The 18,750-nt window shown below is 41.7% G+C and overlaps 1 long non-coding RNA gene across 1 annotated transcript in view; it reads right to left on the bottom strand.

Moving 5' to 3' along the window:
* Positions 1-1,780: 1,780 nt before the first annotated feature.
* Positions 1,781-18,750, bottom strand: part of LOC148687611 (uncharacterized) — a 40,056-nt gene continuing 23,086 nt past the window's right edge. The window contains exon 2 of the long non-coding RNA XR_015946259.1: positions 1,781-2,397. This is a non-coding gene — a long non-coding RNA (uncharacterized LOC148687611). The remainder of the gene's footprint in view (positions 2,398-18,750) is intronic.

Genomic DNA, 18,750 nt, shown 5'->3' on the forward strand with positions numbered 1-18,750 from the left:
CACAAAGGCCAGGCATTTACAAACACAGTAATATCCTCCCACAGATTTCCTGAAGCAGCATGTTCTTACAGCACTGAATGCTCTAGAGTTCTCGGGGGCCATTTTTCTCCAGCCTCGTGGCAAATCACAGGCTTGTTGATCACATAGAGTTACGCTTACAGCTTCCATTTTATTACTGGGGTACAAAATGCTTTCACTATGATTCCCCCCCTTTAATCTTACTACTTCTTGGGGGTGGAATTATTATTAGCAATTGAAATAAGTGAGCTTAGAAAAGCTGCAAAGTGCTTATAGAAGCAGAGCATTTATTACCAACTAGTAATTTTATTCTGGTCTGATTCTCCAGCCCTTACTAGCTCCTAGTACAGCCATCTATGAAGGAAAGATTGTTTTACATTGGAAATATATTTACATTTAAACATATGTATAAATGGGAGGAAGGCTTCTAAAAAACACGATTCTTTTATCTCAGGATATGATTTGTTTATTTACACTTAACAATACTAAGAGGTGTTATCTCAGGGTAACTAAATGATTTTTAATCCATTACAAAAGACGTAAATTGCATTTCATCTAGTGAAAACCTTTTGCACACTGTTCCTGTCAGCCTGCTTATTTGATGGGTGAGTTTTGTTCCTTCAGGAACTGAAGAGCTTTCAGTTTTGAACCTAACGTGCTGTTCCCTGCAGGTTAATAACCTCTGCATGGGCTCTGGTCAATCTTCTTCACTTGTTGAAATTGTCTCCCAATTCCACCGCACATGGTGATTTACTACAATGGTTACAGTGACACAGTGTGCTGCTTTCAATCAAGATTGATTCTAGATCCTGCAATCTACCAGGGTGGGTGTGGTAACTTGCTACCTAAATTTAAAACCTTCCCCTTGATTAGGTTATCCATACCTTTACCTCCTTGCCCAATCCAGGTGAATGAGGAAGGAAGTGGTGATTGCCCACCCAATGTCATTGGACAGGTGTGGCTACATCCTCCCCACTGCCTTCATCTGCTTTCACATGGACAAACTGGGGGGTAATGCAGACTCAGTCTGAAATGAGCTTTTATTTTTGGAACAAAACAAATTTCTCAAGAAACGCTTTTAAAGGGCAAACAATATGCAGTAGATCTAGGTTGTGTGTGGACTATGGTACAGTAGGTAGAAAAAAGTCTCCATTGATTCTAGAATAAAATGTCATGTGCATGTGGCCTCAGTTCTGCAAATAGAATGACTCCTTTTCTTCAGAGAAATGACTTCAATCCAGCGCAGTTTGCTGCTGGAGGGAAGGGAGGGAAATGTTTTTGTTAGCAACTGTGAACTGCCCTGATTTCTTCTTTAAATGAAGGGAACTCTATAAATGGTTTAAATAAATAGAATCAAGTCAGATACACCCAGTTCACAATAAATGCATAGAAAAGGAGTGTGAGCTCCTTGGAGAAAAGGGTGGGATATAAATGTAATAAAATAAAATAAATAAATAAATAGGGAAACTATTCAGAAGTAGCCTCTGGGATCTTAAAGACTGGTGTTCTCTCCCCACTCCCGCTGCTGCCCCCAATTTGATGTCATATGCTATGTGGCTCAAATACTGAGCCATAGAACAATAAAGCTATTCAATTCAACCCTAGGTCCAAATATTCTATTACCATAGAGCTGCCTGATTATTTATTTAGCACCATCTATGTACATAGCACTTTATGAAGAACAGGTATGACAGGTCCTTATTCCAAAGGCTTACTATATAAAATAAGACACTAGGAAACAACATAAGAAAGGACACGGTTAGGCAGGGCAAGAATATATGATTATTTCAGTTATACATACTTTGGATTAGTTACAATAAGGCACAGAGACTACGGGTGATCCAAAAGTTTCTTGAAAAGGAAATAAGGGAGGTGATTCTGCGAGACAGTTCTAGGCAGCATTGGGAAATGGATGGAATCATTTCAGCAAGTAGGAGAGGTTTGAATGGCTGAGGGTGGTAAAGCAGGATGAGCAAAAGTCACAGGAAGGAATGTGTTGGAAAACAAGTACAGAGCTCTTAAGGAAGGGCAAAGCCATGGAGGGTTTTAAAGGTGAAGATACAGAAACTTGTGTATGATCCAGGAGTGGAGTGAAAGCATTTAAACAGACAGGTCTATTAAGAACCTAGATGCAGCACTGAGCGGGTGGTGCTTCCATCTTCACAACCAGACTATAAAACTACACCAGTTGCTCCAAGATGCTGTGTTCCTTCTGCCTCAGAAGTTGTGTATGGTCCACAACTAGCATCCTCTCTGATGATCTGGCTGTGCTTTGCAGTTTCTTTCAGAGTCCCAGTCTTACTGATTGCATCTGGCTTGGATCCTCACCTCCTTTTGGTGATGGATATCCCAGGCGGACATTTTCAGTTTGAGCACACCCTAGGGCAATAGGACATGTGAGTGTAGAGTATTAGAAACTTACCTGTAAACTATGCAGACATTAGCAGCTTGAAACACAGCAAGGTTGTTTCCGCCCACCGCGTTTCAAGTCACTTTTTTATGTTGCTGTTCACCCCAGAGATGGAGTGGGGATGTCTTCAGCCAAGGCCCATTATACCCGATTTGTTTCCCCATGCCAAACTTCAATTCACAGAAGCAGTCATCTGCACTTGCACAACAGCTGCCTCAAATGTACATGCCTCACCTTAACCCCAGCTTCTGCTTTTTAATCAGATGAAAGCTGGTTTGGGTGAAAGGGTGTTAAACAGGAACATTTCTCAAGAAGCTGCAGAATACCTGTGGATTGTGGCTTAAAGTCATATGTACTTGGCTTCAAACTCCAGTGGTGGGAGTGTGCAAGAGCCAGAGTAAGCTGCAATGTGTATAACCAAAAGCCATGCCACTGAACTGGTTTAAATATATATATATATATATATGGACTCTAAATTACAGACTGAACTTTTTGAAGTGGTTTACTCATGAGCTGTCAGCAGCCACCAAGCTATCCAGGAATCCTTTATAAGGATGTATACAAAGGTCAAAAATAAGACTCATTCAAGCATTATTGCTGTCATTAAAGAAGATGCTAAGGAATAGAATAGTGTAGATCACTTACATAGGTCCAGGCCAGTTTTTAACCCAGATACTGAGATGAAGGTTATTTTGAGTTCAAATGCTGCTGTAGTAACGGCGGTACAGCATGTATCTAACTATGTGGAATGATCTAGACATGACTGCATTTATTAGCAACCCCCGGTGGTTTGGCAGGAATTCCATTGCAGCACCCAAATTCTTGAAATATCAGTTGTGCTCACACATGGGCAGAAAACCTGAAGCAGTGCATTTTGTCCTTGTGCTGGTCCACTCCACTTCTGCTGCATTACTGCTGCCATTGTTCTTGAATCTTGAGTAATGGGATAATCTACTTAGACTCATTTAGGTTTCACAGGCCATTGGGTACAGCACACTTAATAAGGAATTTGTGAGCTTTTCATGTCAACTCAGCTGTTTGTAGCCCTCCTTCAGTTGACTACTGTAGAGAATAAAGGAGACCTTCCAATGCGTTTTACAGCACAGTTGTTGCTCAAAAGCACTTGATACTTGTCAATATGCATTGTTTAAAGCAGCAGATTTCCACCCTCCCTAGAGTTAATTAAAGTAATAAACTGGTTATGCATCTTGGCTGGTAAAATGTGATAACCTCATAACAGTTCCCAGAAGTAGAAAAAACTATTGCCATTTGTCAGAAAAGGTCACCTTGTCCACATGAAGCACAGGATAAGAAGTCATAAGTTTCAATAAAAATAATAATGCAGTGCTCTTCTAGACAACAGGAGGTTGGCAATTCACATAAACACAAAGAAAATTCAGGCTATCCAGTGGGCGTGGCTCCATTTTGAGTGTGGCAGTGATGGCCATTCACATCAGTGCAGCGCACATTTCTGAGACGAGAACCAACTTGCTGAACAGTACCATTGTCTTAACCTCTCTTGTCCTGCCATGTATCATTTGAATCCCTTGTTAAGTTTTTCCAAGTGTCTATGCTGTTTCTCCTTAAGCCTGTCAAACCATATGCAGTCCAAGCTGTTGTTCTTTGTAAGGTAAAGGTAAAGGGACCCCTGACCATTAGGTCCAGTCGTGACCGACTCTGGGGTTGCGCGCTCATCTCGCATTATTGGCCGAGGGAGCCGGCGTACAGCTTCCAGGTCATGTGGCCAACATGACAAAGCCGCTTCTGGCAAACCAGAGCAGCACATGGAAACGCCGTTTACCTTCCCGCTGTAGCGGTTCCTATTTATCTACTTGCATTTTGACGTGCTTTCGAACTGCTAGGTTGGCAGGAGCTGGGACCAAGCAACGGGAGCTCACCCCGTCACAGGGATTCGAACCGCTGACCTTCTGATCAGCAAGCCCTAGGCTCAGTGGTTTAACCACAGCGCCACCTGGGTCCCTGGTGTTGTTCTTTGTATCCAGGTGCTATTCAGAATCCTTCAAGAGCTTTCCAGATATTCTTACCCCACAGAAAAAGCTGTAGGGAATCAGAATGAGAACAACTATTTTAGACTGGTAAACACAACTGTTCAACTACTGGCAATCCTTTCTTAGCTGGTTGTAGTTACCATTCTGAAAACTAGTAGTCGTACCTTGCCAGTTGAACATTTTGGCTCCCGAATGTCACAAAACTGAAGTGAGTGTTCCAGTTTGTGAACATTCTTTGGAACCCGAACGTCCATCACGGCTTCCAGGGCTTCCAGTTGGCTGCAGGAGCTTCCTGCAGCCAATAGGAAGCCGCGCCTTGGTTCCTGAATGTTTTGGAAGTCAAACAGACTTCCGGAACAGATTCCGTTGGACTTCCAAGGTACCACTGTATATTTATTTATTTATTTATTTATCAACAATATTCATATACTACCCACTGACTAATGTTCTCTGGGCACTGAGCAACACAATTAAAAAGCCTTATTATTATTATTATTATTATTATTATTATTATTATTTTAAAGCAACAACCAAAAACAACATACGGATACAAACACAGAGGATATTAAGCCAATAGTAGCAAACCATATAAAACACAAGTTATAGTCAAAATCCATCCAAAGCCAAGCAATCCTGCACCCCATTGAACTCCGTAGGAAAGTTAATTATATGCTTAGCTAACTTTAGTTGAAAATGATCATGCCTAAAATGGCTCATATATTATTAATATTTGTCACCTTCACCAACATCTGCCCAGCACAAACAAACTTAATAGTGGATCAAGATTAGAAAGCACTGAACCAACACTATTTTTGCAGATATGGCCTGAACAATCCAATACTTACCTTATGTGGGAATTCAGGTATGCTGTCACTACACTGGTGAAACAGCCACCAAATATACAACATAGAAAATACAAAAATGGCAGGGGGGAAAACTGTGTATCAGCTGTGTCCACAGAACAGTAAGCCCACTAATCAGGGATTGTGCTGGTGACAACACCCACATATTGCCCACATATGGAGGCATTAAATGAATTCATGATGATCAGGACACACAGCCTGCCTGCACTGCCAGATGTACATGATAATGCCACATAGCTCCAACTCCATCAGTGCCAGTGCCCCCAGCAGTTCCCAGGCATCTCTGAAGGCAGGGATCTGAATCACTGTTTTGAGAGCACAACTCATAAATGTCAGGAAAGCCCCACTCATCCTATGCACACTTGATTTAAACAAACAAACAAACAAACAAACAAACAATGCCATGGGGGTGGGAGAGAAGCTACAAGGACTTCTCAAATTACAAGATCTAAATAGCAGCTCCCAACCACACTTGCAGAAGGAGACACCTGCTGTGTTTCCTGGGGGTGGGGCCATAAAAATGCTCGCCTCTCCCTCACTGCAAATCTCCATGCAGAGACTGCACAGACATCTGTTGTAGGGTTGCCATGCTGAACTTTTAAAAAAAGAATAAGGCACTGCCTTTCGGAAATTCCACCTGGACGTCAATTCCGTCTTTGAAATCCCGGTAATGTCCGGGAAAATCTGGACGTATGGCAGCCCTATCTGTTGGGGATGCTATATCTTTCTGCACTGAGTAGGTATCCTTCTGAATTCTCCTTGCTCTGCCAAGAATGTAACTGCATAAAAAAAAAAGGTTTGGTCTTTTAATCCACAGTTATTGGCACTTGTTTCTGTTCTTAAGGTTTGCTTTTCTTAATCTATGCAAAATGTAATAGAACAACCTGGATCAGCATTTCCTCCTTTTAGAACAAGTGACCTTTTATAGAAATACTGTCCTAATGATAAGTTAGGTATTTTTGGAACAACTGAGATTTATTTATTGGCCCTGTGCATATTTTTAGAGTTCCATATCCATCAGGAAGACCCATCATTATTCATGTGACTGACTCAGCAAATTGCATCTGCACTGCTATACTGCCAGAGCAATAGCATTATCAAAGTGATTAAAAGCAATTTATTCAGTGTGTGTTGTGTTGATGCTGGCAAATTTACCCTCTTAAAACATTAATGTCCCTGGTAAAGAAAACTAGGACAATCTTTAAACAGGTCAATTGATCCAGTGTAACATTGTTTTCTGCAGCAAATGCAAGCCTTTCCATGTATAAGCTGGAGTTAAAATATGAAACATTAAAAACTTCCCTATACAGAATTGCCTTCAGATGGCCCAGGGGTTGGATAATTCCATACCCTCCAACATTTTGCCAATGAATATAGGGACGTCCTAAGGAAAAGTGGGATATTTTGGGATCAATGTGACACTAGATGGTGATGGTGAGCCTTACGGAAAATTAAATGTACTGTTGTTTTTTTAAAAAGCATTTTCAGAATGGTTTTTATATTTGTGTAGATTCCATCTTAGAGGGTCTGGTAAAGAGATTTCATAATTGCAAAAGGGACAGATTTAAAAAACAACAAAGTTGCTAAAATATTGTTTTAATTTATCAATCTGTCTGCATATCAGATGAAAAACAACTTAGGAAGATCCACTGCCTAGATCAGGGATGGGGGCTCTGTTGTCCTCCAGATACCTTTGGGTTCTAACTCTCATCAGTCCCTGTCAGTATGGCCAATGGTTAAGCCTCTCTGGGTAGTTCTAACTTTTTTCTAGTCTTACAATATTACTTTAATTTGTTTGGAGAGATGGAAAGGAGAAAAGCTCAAAAGGAACCTGAATATTTGAAGGGAAGTGCTTGGCAAATAAAAAGAAGAAAAGGAGGGAGTTGAATTCTTGTCCTACTTTCTTCTGGCAGGTTCTAAATAGGACTAACTGGAGCATGCGCAGTTAATCACAGACAGTCTGCTGCAGCTTGGAATCAGGCCAGTCCTAGCCTCCTAGTAAAAACTTTCACTTAAGAGCTTAGTTCACCTCCCTTCCTGCTACTTTTAAAAATGTATCATGTTTATTATGTGTTATTTTTCACTTGGTATCAGTCACCTTGGATGTTGGTTGTCGGGGGGAGTGCGATAGAAATATTTTAAACAAACAATATAATATGCCAGGGGTAGGCAACCTAAGGCCCATGGGAGTCATTTAACTGGCCCATGAGCCGCCTCCAACCGAGCCGCCCGCTCAGCAAGCCACCACGTGCTGCGCTAAACCTGTGCAGCACAGCGCGGGGACTCGCTTCTGCGGCACCAGAAATCCTGTCTGCACATGTGCTGAAAATTGCGTCTCCACAGACACAGACACCGGAAATCCAGTCCACAGAGGGATCTCTGCTGGAGTGAACCGGCCCAGGCAAGGCAAACCTTGCCGACCCCTGTAATATGCTGTCTACTGCCCTGAGATGCAGAGATGAAGGGTGGTAGACAAATTTAATAAACAAAATAAAAATAAAGTAACAAGCAAATAAATAATGGCTTTGCATAGGCCCTAAAGCAAAACTATCATAAGCAACAGTAGGCTGGGCAGGAATTGACGGGCCAGTGGGCCTGGGTATGGCAGATTCAGGCTAAGACCTTTGTCTGCCTCTGCAGTGCGGTGCTGTAGTATACAGTCTTGCTCAGAGGACTAGAACAAGTGTAGATTGGGATCCGCAGTTCTTAGGTTCTCAGATCTTGTTGGACTCCAACTCCTAGTAGCCTCATACAATTTAGCCGATTCTCAAAGAATTATGGGCAATGACATATGGGAACCCAATATTGAAGATAGCTGCACTAGTAGATATCTGAGTAAAGTGAGGTAGATTGGCAAGCATTTCTGACACCAACACCCCCAGTAGTTTAACAGTGACGACAACAAAATTGCTACCTCATGTTATAACACCGAAATGAAGGGACGAGCTGCATGTGATATCTAGGAACGGGGTTTTATGTAGAGGGACTGTGACCTCTGTTAAGTTCTGGTATTAGAAACAAATTCATGGGTTTCTAATTAGGAAGATAAGAAGCTGCTTTCTACCATCTCAGACCATTGGCCAATTTAGCTTGGTATTGTGCACAGTGGTTGAAAGTTGACTCTCCAGGGTTTCAAACCAGGGACATTCCCAGCCTTACCTGGAGATAAGGGACCAAAGGTAGCCACTTCTGCACTCAAAGCAGATGCTCTACCACTGAGCTCCTGCCCATCCCTTTCTTTAACTGTAAGTGTATATCTTCCCCCCCGTGGCTCTAGTTGATAGATCTTTAAGTTTTAGCGAAAAACAAATTAGATCACATTGGCCTGAAGTCTGCCCCACCCCCACCCCCCGAATTAGAACAAGCGTATGCTTCACTTGTGCATGCAAACCAAAAAGCCTGCTCCTGATGCCCTAAGCTACTATATCACCAATGAAATATTGCACAAACACATTTATAATTACTGGTAACTATCACTAGGGACATTTTTTTTTTGCAGAGCCTTGTTAAGTGAATAAAGGCTTGGCAATAAAACTGTCTGAAGCCCTTAACTACATTAGTATGCTTGATATTGTCACTAAAATAGACTTGGATGTCCAAGCAAAAATATTTTTTCTTATCTATAACATGGAAAAAGGTTGTATAAAGCATTCAGTTTCCTTCTTAGTGTTGTACAATGTAATGCCACACATCCTAAATATAGAAGTTTTCATAACGTAACGGCTGAAAATACCCCAGTTTTTTTTAAGTTCTAAATCTTTATTTTAATGTCTAGTTTCTGTGTTAAACACACATTCGTTGCATGGCTCAATTAAGTAGCAATTGCTGTAGCTGTAATGCCTGGCTTGACAGCCAGTCAGCACCCTCTCAATCTCATAATCGCTGGCAAAATTCACCTCAACATTCTTCTACCAGCTGGATCAAAAGCCCTTCCAAAAACAGAAGAAAACCTTCTACCCATGGAAGTGAGAGTTGTGATCCATGCCATGCTTTTTCATTTTCACATGGATTTCCTAGACTGATTCAGAAAAATAGTGTTTTCTGTTTGGAATCTTTTTAATACTTCCCTTTGCTTTAAGTTAATATGATAGCAGTGTTCTGCCATTTCCCTTCATTCTAAAACAGCAGCAAAATATATTTGTCTCTTCCCTCAATACAGTATTATCAATTTCATATGCCATGGCATGATACACTCTATAGATAAGGAGATTTAATGGGTTAGGTATTGCTATAATTTGTTCATTCTCATGGAGCTGTGTTGAAATCTTGAACATAGTTTGGACCACTGTGCTGAAAACTGACATTATTCCGAAGAGTGTATATGTAGGACCTGTGCATGAATCCACATATTTCTGATAATCTCTTCTTCGCATCTGTTCCCCTCCCCCCAGTGGCATCGCTAGCCTTCTGGCTGCCCAGGGCAGCAAATCCGAAGGCACCCCGCCAGGGGCGGGGCGTCGGTCGCACACATGCGTCGTGCGTCACGACGCATGCGTCACACTACGGAGCGGGTTGCTGGGCAGCGGTGCTCCAGCGCCCAGATCCGAGGATCCCGATGCTAGAGAGGCGGTGCCAGCAACCCACTGCGTAGCTTGCTGACGCCCCTCGCCGCTCCGCCTGAGCAGGAAGAAGCACAAAGCGATATACAGAGCGGGTTACTGGCGCCGCACTCTAGCATCGGGATCCTCGGATCCAGGCACTGGAGCACTGCCCCCTGGCAACCCGCTCCGTATCTAGAATAACCTCAATTGAGCGACTCTATATATACTCACTATGACTGCCATGGCTTAGAATCTTACTTTCACCCTTGTGCATACACTAAAACAGTAGGGAGGAAAATCCATCAAGCTGTCATTGTTTAATAAACCTAACCATGACTATGAGATAGTCCTTAAAGGGTATAGAAAGGCAGCTCTCCACATTAATAATAATTTACAATAATAATTTATTATTTATACCCCACCCATCTGGTTGGGTTTCCCCAGCCACTCTGGGCGGCTCCCAACCAAATGTTAAAAACACAATACAGAATTAAACATTTAAAACTTCCCTAAACAGGGCTGCTTTCAGATGTCTTTTAAAAGTAAGATAGTTGCTTATTTCCTTGACATCTGCTGGGTGGGCGCCGCTACCGAGAAGGCCCTTTGCCTGGTTCCCTGTAATTTCACTTCTCGCAGTGAGGGAACCGCTAGAAGGCCCTTGGTGCTGGACCACCGGGGGTGGAGATGCTCCTTCAGGTATACTGGGCCGAGGCCGTTTAGGGCTTTAAAGGTCAGCACCAACACTTTGAATTGTGCTCAGAAACGTACTGGGAGCCAATGCAGTGCTTTCAGGACCGGTGTTATATGGTCTCAGTGGCCACTCCCAGTCACCAGTCTAGCTGCCGCATTAACATTGCAATCCTAAGCATGTTTATTTAGAGGTAACTACAGCTTATGTTTATGTTTAGAGGTAACTGCAGCAGGAACACAGGTGGCGCTGTGGTCTAAACCACAGAACCCAGGGCTTGCCGATCAGAAGGTTGGCAGTTCAAATCCCCGCGACGGGGTGAGCTCCCTGCTCCTGCCAACCTAGCAGTTCGAAAGCACATTGAAGTACAAGTAGATAAATAGGTACCAGTACAGCGGGAAGTTAAACGGCGTTTCCGTGCGCTGTTCTGGTTTGCCAGAAGTGGCTTAGTCATGCTGGCCACATGACCTGGAAGCTGTACGCCGGCTCCCTCAGCCAGTAAAGCGGGATGAGCGCCGCAATCCCAGAGTTGTCCGCAACTGGACCTAATGGTCAGGGGTCCCTTTACCTTTACAGCTTCTGTGCCTTCATTGAGTTTCACTCATTGTAAGTTCCTCGCTTAATATGAATATATGTCAAGCCAACAAGAAGGCTGCATAGCAGTGGAAGTCTCCAGTTTTTCCGTCTCCTCCCCAGATTTCTAACTGAAATCTTTCCCAAGGTTTCTCATTGATTTCTGGGTATTTGGCAAGAAATTTACACATTTTCAAACCATTTGGGTCGCAGCAATGAGCTCACAGCATTCTTTGTTTTAAATCAAAGCTAAAATTCTCAATAATTAACAGCTTTTTTTACTGTTTCAGTTTCCACAGAACACTTCTGTCCAAAATTTTAGCTTGATCTCAATCAGTATTTTTTTAAAATACAGTACCCGAATGATATTTTTCTGAATAGATTAAGATACATGTATTCACAAAAACTTAAAATGTTCCCTAGCTCATCAGATTTAATATTCTAGTAGCTTGTAAGGTTCTCTTTTTTTGTATGAGGCAATTAAGGCTGGTGACACAAACTGCAAAGAGTGATTACAATTAGATTATTTGTTTGGCTGCCTATTCACAAATAATTCAAGTGCTTCATTTCTTCTAAGGTGCTGTCAGAGAATAAAAGAACATTATGGCAATATCATATGCCAGCCTATGAACAAAGCTAGGTTTAATTTAACATTCTACTGGTGCTTCTTCTAGTTGGGTCTTTGCCTAATAATGTCTGAGCAACACACAAGACTGCAGGGTACGGTCCCTGTTTTGCACACAAACTTGGAGCCAAATACATTCACAGAGAGCTCTGATTTTTGACAGAATTCCCAAACAGAACACAGTTGTAACCTTCTCCTAAGAGGAGATATAGGCACATTGCTAGTATACTTTATTATATTTATTTATTATAAAACTTTATATCCTGCCTTTCCATACTGGGTATCCAAGGCTGGTCAGCTGCTGTCTCAGCAACTAGAACACTTGCTATGTCAATTTCCTGACAGATGGGGTATTTATCCATGTACATATGTGAATGCAACAGTCCCACCCCTCCACCTTAAAGCAGAAGCGTTTTGGAAGAGAGATGCAGAGGCAGAGAGGGACTTGGCTGAAGACATGCTGAGGGAGCAGGGAATTTCCCTCTGGGGACCTGATGACATGGGTGGTCCAAGGTCTCCTCAGTCCCCATCCTCTTGGCCATCACTTGGTGGCGGCGGCAGCCATTATTACCCACTGTGCTACTCACACTGCCACTATTCCCCTCAAATTCATTTCCCAAGTATGTGTGTATGTGTGTCCCAATACAAGTTAGGGCACTTCCAGACGGGCTGTTTATTCACACAAAAACTGGTCATTATCCCACACTTTCCAGGGCAATTATCCTGTCGCTTTGCCAACTGAAAAAAAAGGGTCTGATAAGAAAAGTGATGGAAAATTGCTAACTATGCTTTCCAGGGTCAAGATAAGAGAAAAGTGGTTCTGCTGGTCTGTAGCAGCAACTTGCTGTGCCAAGGTCTCATTGGTTGGTAGCTGTGCTTAACAATCCCTCTCCTGTTCCCTGAGCAGTTTAGTAAAGTTTGTCTGATTAAAACAACAGGCTAAAGCAATATAATTTGCAAGGTAACATTTTTCTGTCCTGTCATCACAGTTGTAGTCTGTCTTGGGAGACTTGCATCCCCCCCCCCAAAAAAAAACCCCAAGAAGGGCTACTTATTTAGTGAACAACACACCATGAAAGCCAGGTTCATATGCCACTGCCTCACAGATTAATGGCACATGTTCAGGAGAATTTCCCAGTGGATTGTGTCACGCCAAGCCAGTCAGTCATGGCATATACTTGGCATTCTATAAAAACCTCCACCCTTCTTTGGCACTACATGACCCCACTATCAACTCTTTAATCAGGCTGCTGGTGTTTCTGTATCAGACATCTTAAGATTATGAATTAGGCCATGAGGGGATGAGAAAAAGAATTGGGATCAAAGATTAATTGCTTCTCCTGTTATTTTATCCCTTTTAGAGAGGAAATGAGACAGAGGGAAAGGGCTATATTTGGAAGCCACTCATGTTCAGATTAGTGGGGGAACTGCATTTATTCCCAAAAAAGTATATATTTCTGAGGTATTACATTCTATGCATGTATGTGTAGCAAGTCTCAGATCTGTATACTTTTTTTGTCCCACATGCAGTATGTTCTGTGCGACCTGGCAGATTTATTGCTATTATTTCATTCTTCCATGTCTCTTTTCCATTGGATAGATCAGATGTGCAGAGCCAATCATGTACGCCTGTAGGCACAGCCTCTCCAAGCAAAGAGAGCACACGAGGCTGTGCCCCAGCCTACAGACTACTTGGCCAGGTTGCTTGCTCATGTGCAGTGAAATCTTATGCATGTCTCCTCAGAAATAAGTCCATTGAAATAAGTTCATTGAGATACACTTATTAGCAAGGTTATATAGCCTTAGGTTACAATCTCAAACATACTTTCTAGGGAATGAATCACATTGAATTTAATAGAAGTTACTTCTGACTTCTTTTAGCACAATCGACTCTGCATGCATAATAGACTCTGCATACATATTTTATAATTGGGAGCAGAAATTAAACTGACTAATAAATAGCATGATTTTACTGGGAGATCATAATTTATTGCTACCATTGGGCTGTGTCTGAGGCTCAGAATATGCAGTCTATGGCATGTAGGGATGCATCTCCCAGTGCTCTCATGTATCTGGAAGCAACAGGGAAGGTTTACAAGGTTCATTCAATCCATGAAATAATAACTGAGGTGGTATATGGAAGTAGTACTATGCAGGAAATGCTAGCTCCATTTGATAAATGACCCAGCTTAGTTATTTATGTGTGATGCCAGAGCACAGCCAGCCTTAGATTACGTAAGAATATAAACGTTGCAGTTGATTGAGTTAGTTAGGTAATAGCAAATGTTCAAAAGACCTACCCATCTAAGTGGATGTAGTGTTACAGTCATCACCTGTAAATCAGGCTAACCTGTCAAAATCAACTATTTAGGAGTCTTGCTTCTAGGCTTAAAACCAGAGGCAATATGTATGGGACTGCTTAAAGTTCTCTGACTAATCCAGTGATATCTAATGAGCTTCTGCTAATGCTGGGTGAGTTTCCACTATTTTTGGCTACTCTGTGTTCCATCTGATCACAAACATCCTGGGGGAGGACACTGGAGGCTGCAATTGAAATAAGAGCAAAAGAAGAGCCCTACTGATCAGGCTTAAGGCCAGTGAATCTAGTCCAGGATTCTGTTCTCACAGTGACCAACTAGATGCTTATGGAAATTCTGCAGGCAGGACCTGAGTGCAACAGCTTGTGATTTCCAGCAGTTGGTATGCAGAGAAACACTGCCTCCAACAGAGGCATCAACATGCTCAGGCAAATCCAAATTACAGTTTGCAGAGATACAACTTTATTTTTTCACTAAGTGGGAACAAAAAATCCCCAGCGAGGATTAAGTATGCTCTTAGTAGTCAAGTAATGTTTGAGCTCTTGATTGCTCATAGAACTCTTCAGCAGGGCATGGTTGCCGGGCTGAAACCCTGAACACAAGCACTTCTGCTAGGAGGTGAGGGTGCAGTGCTTTGTTGCAGTAAATTCCACTTCTAAATCATACTAAAAATTATGTGAGCCAAGCCTTGACATTAAACACTATATGATATACTGGCATGGCAAAATACATCAAGCTTATTATGGACACTGCCCTGATAAAAGGAGAAGTCATTTAGTGTCTCAGTCCATGTCATAGTCCTGGTTCCACCCATTCCACCCAGGGGACAAGATTTATCTGCAGAAACATGCTTGGTCTGCATTCACAACACTGCAGTTGCAAAACGAGTTGACATGCCACTAGGGTCTGATTTCTCTTTTGCATGGACTCACTTCTGTTTCATCCAATGTAGATTTTTTTTTGGGGGGGGTACCTAAATTGGGCTATACAGTACTTACAGAATCTAACCTCAAATATGTACTATCCTGTTATCAAGGTATTCAATAGAAAGTCTGTAATGTATATGGACACTGTCAAGAGCAGCACTAAATGTACATAGAAGAGAACTGTAAAGAGGCACGTTATTTTGTCATGCAGCTCCAGGTGAAAGTGTTCCTAGAGGCTATTAGCATAGATTTTAGCAAATCACCATGAATTCATGTTGTGTATTCTTGCAGGTAAACTGACTTTAATTTCAATAAATTGGCTTGACTAAGTAAAAATAGCAGGTGGCATCATTTGCTAACCTTGAGGCTGATTAGCATGGAAGCTGTGTAGCTATCTCCAAAGTAGGCTTATACCCAAAATCAATTTGCATAAATATAGTTTCAACAGGAATCTCAAGACTATCTTGCTGAAATGTTTAGTTCTAACGTTATACTAACTTACAGTATGTTGTACTGTATCATATTTACAGCTAGAATTGGTGTTATGTTGTCCCTCCAATTCAGATTCACACTGTAAAAGTGACACAAATGCATCAATTTTTATCGTATTTGTGTGCCATCCTTTCTCAGGCAGTGTTTCACACCCACCCACACCCACATGGTGCAGTAGATTAGGGTGACAGCCCTCTTCAGACGTTCTGATGCTCTGATGTTCAGTAAACATGTGCGGGAAGTGGTGACCAACTGCACATGCTAGCTTTGTCTCCACATCATTGTTCCTATTGCCCTATACAAGTTGGAGGGCAAACTTGTATGTGAGGGCCTGCTGTGCTTGTGGACACCCTCTGTACATTTTACAACCCTGATTTTCCAGCATTCTAAAACACAGCCCTTCCTCATATGCTTATTGAACATGGTGTCAGAATTCCCGAAGAGGGCTAAAGTGAATAGCCCAAGGTTACCCATTCTGCATAATAATAATAATAATAATAATAATAATAATAATAATAATAATAATAATTTATTATTTATACCCTGCCCATCTGGCCGGGTTCCCCCAGCCACTCTGGGCAGCTTCCAACAAAATATTAAAATACAGAAATTCATCAAACATTAAAAGCTTCCCTAAACAGGGCTGCCTTGAGATGCCTTCTAAAAGTCTGGTAATTGTTGTTCTCTTTGACCTCTGGTGGGAGGGCATTCCACAGGGTGGGTGTCACTACCGAGAAGGCCCTCTGCCTGGTTCCCTGTAACTTGGCTTCTCATAGTGAGGGAACCGCCAGAAGGCCCTCGGCGCTGGACCTCAATGTCCGGGCAGAACAATGGGGGTGGAGACTCTCCTTCAGGTATACTGGACCGAGGCCGTTTCACAGTCAAATGGAGACATAACCCAGGACTCTCTGGTCTAAGGGCAACACTCTGCCCACTATCCTTCTCAGGCATTTCCTTAGATTGCTCCCTGGGGGCATGTCCACACACATCAGCATTCTGTGACAGTGATTTAAAGTATTTCTAGATGGCTGCTGATAAATTACACTGTGTACACAGTTACTCAGATATCCAGGCACTGGCTCTTCTACCAGCAAGTTGCATTAATGGCCTACTATGCCGTAAAACTTAAGTGTGTATTTGTATTCTACATTTGTGTATAATCTGGAACATCTGCAGGAATTGTAATATTGTAAGTTTGGTGTTTTGGACAGAAGATTAATGGGACTGCTTAAAGTTTCTTAGCTTAAGGATGCCAGGTATATATTGTGATAGGGAAATTCCAGGTACCGTAAATGTTCCACAGTGAGGAAATGCAAGGAGCTTCCAGAGATGAGAACCCTTTTAGCAAATAAACACTCCAGATCCCCACACCCTGCTGTCACCCAGCTAAAGATGATGCAGTCTATGTCTGTGCCTGTAAAAAAACAACTGTGGTTTTGAGATACTGTGGGCCAAATCAAACCTTTGCTTAAATTCTACCAATGCATAGACATGTGATCCTTACAGGCAACACTTTCACTGGGGACTTTTTCCACTGGTTCCTGTTAGCACTTATACAGTATCTTCCATTAAAGGCATTAATAGATACATGCTGTTATGCTAATTCTAGTACAGTATAAGACAGGGGTCAGCAAACTTTTCCAGCAGGGGGCCAGTCCACTGTCCCTCAGACCATGTGGGCGGCCGGACTATATTTAAAAATAAATAAATGAACGAATTCCTATGCCCCCCCAAATAACCCAGAGATACATTTTAAATAAGACACATTCTACTCATGTAAAAACACCAGGCAGGCCCCACAAATAACCCAGAGATGCATTTTAAATAAAAGGACACATTCTACTCAGGTAAAAACATGCTGATTCCCGGACCATCTGCGGGCCGGATTGAGAAGGCGATTGGGCCTCATCTCGCCCCTGGGCCTTAGTTTGGGGACCCCTGGTATAAGAGATTATACACATTATTGGAATAATAATTATACTAGAATAGATTAAATTATGATTTCTGATACTTTAAAAGGGAATCTAACAAAAGCTGATTTCTAACAGTAGTACACATCAGCAACACCACAACTAAACTGTAATAACCTCAAAATACCAATCTGCACTTAAACTCAGAACTTCTCTAGAGCTCAATAACAACAGAAAGATAGAAAAAGATATAAAATAACTCTTTGAAAGTCATAACCAATAACAGTACACTCCTGCCTTATTATGGGATACGTCAAAAGCAGTTATTGGAAGTACTTTCATATCAGAACAAAGCAGGAAAAATAAAAATAAAATACATTTACAAGCACAACTTTTAAAAGAAATTGCAGAATTTGAAGCAAGGCATAAAAGAACTAATAGCAACAGAGTAAAAACTATTCTAACAAGGGAAAGAGTTGAATTAGACTATTTTTAAACCTAGAGAATTGCAGGATCTTTGCAGTTCTTAAACCAAAAATACTATGAACATAGCAATAAAAATTCCAAAATGTTGGCACATCACCTTAAAAAAATTACATTGAAGTAATTACATTGTATACTTAAAAATTACTTATTTGACACTTCTTTGTGTGCCCTGGGCAAATGTAAAATTCCCAGCATGCTACGACTCTCTCTCTCTCTCTCTCTCTCTCTCTCTCTCTCTCTCTCTCTCTCTCACACACACACACACACACACATGTTGTGTCCCTTGCAGTGACCCACAAGTTTCCTAGTTTTTTCAAGCATTAGCCACTTATATCTGAAGACAGTGATCTGTCCTAGTTTCAGTAACACATTGCATTTTTATGCAGTGTTTTTTTTTAATCTGTGACTTTTAATGCATGATATGAGCAGCCAAAGTAAATAAGATAAGTAAGTGAGTGAGGTAGCATTCATTTCAACAGCCATGGGGTGAGGAGTAACAGGAACTAAACAGCACAGACCAAAGGTTAAAATGCTATTGGGCAGATGCAGCTGAGTGGAATGAAATGATCTGTCATTTGGCTCTGCACCACTGAAGCTGTAATCAGAAGTTACGACTAGGATTTCTTTTGAGATATGTGGAGCTTTCAGTAAAGCAAAACCCAAGCAAGACAATTGGGAAGCTGGTTCCTAGGGTATTGCACTCCTTGCAATATGAACAATGCAGCTCCCAAAATTGACATAAATATTTTTACCTATTTCCATGTACACATAAATTCACATGAGATGGCACACTTGTCAGATGAGGGTAAAAGTTATTCCAAAACTGCTGGGCCACAGAAAGAGATGAAATACAGCTTGAAGAATGAAGACACTATATTTGGTACATGCACC

The sequence above is a fragment of the Zootoca vivipara genome, chromosome 1 (genome assembly GCF_965207765.1).
Source record: "Zootoca vivipara chromosome 1, rZooViv2.hap1.1, whole genome shotgun sequence".
NCBI classification, from domain to species: Eukaryota; Metazoa; Chordata; class Lepidosauria; order Squamata; family Lacertidae; genus Zootoca; species Zootoca vivipara.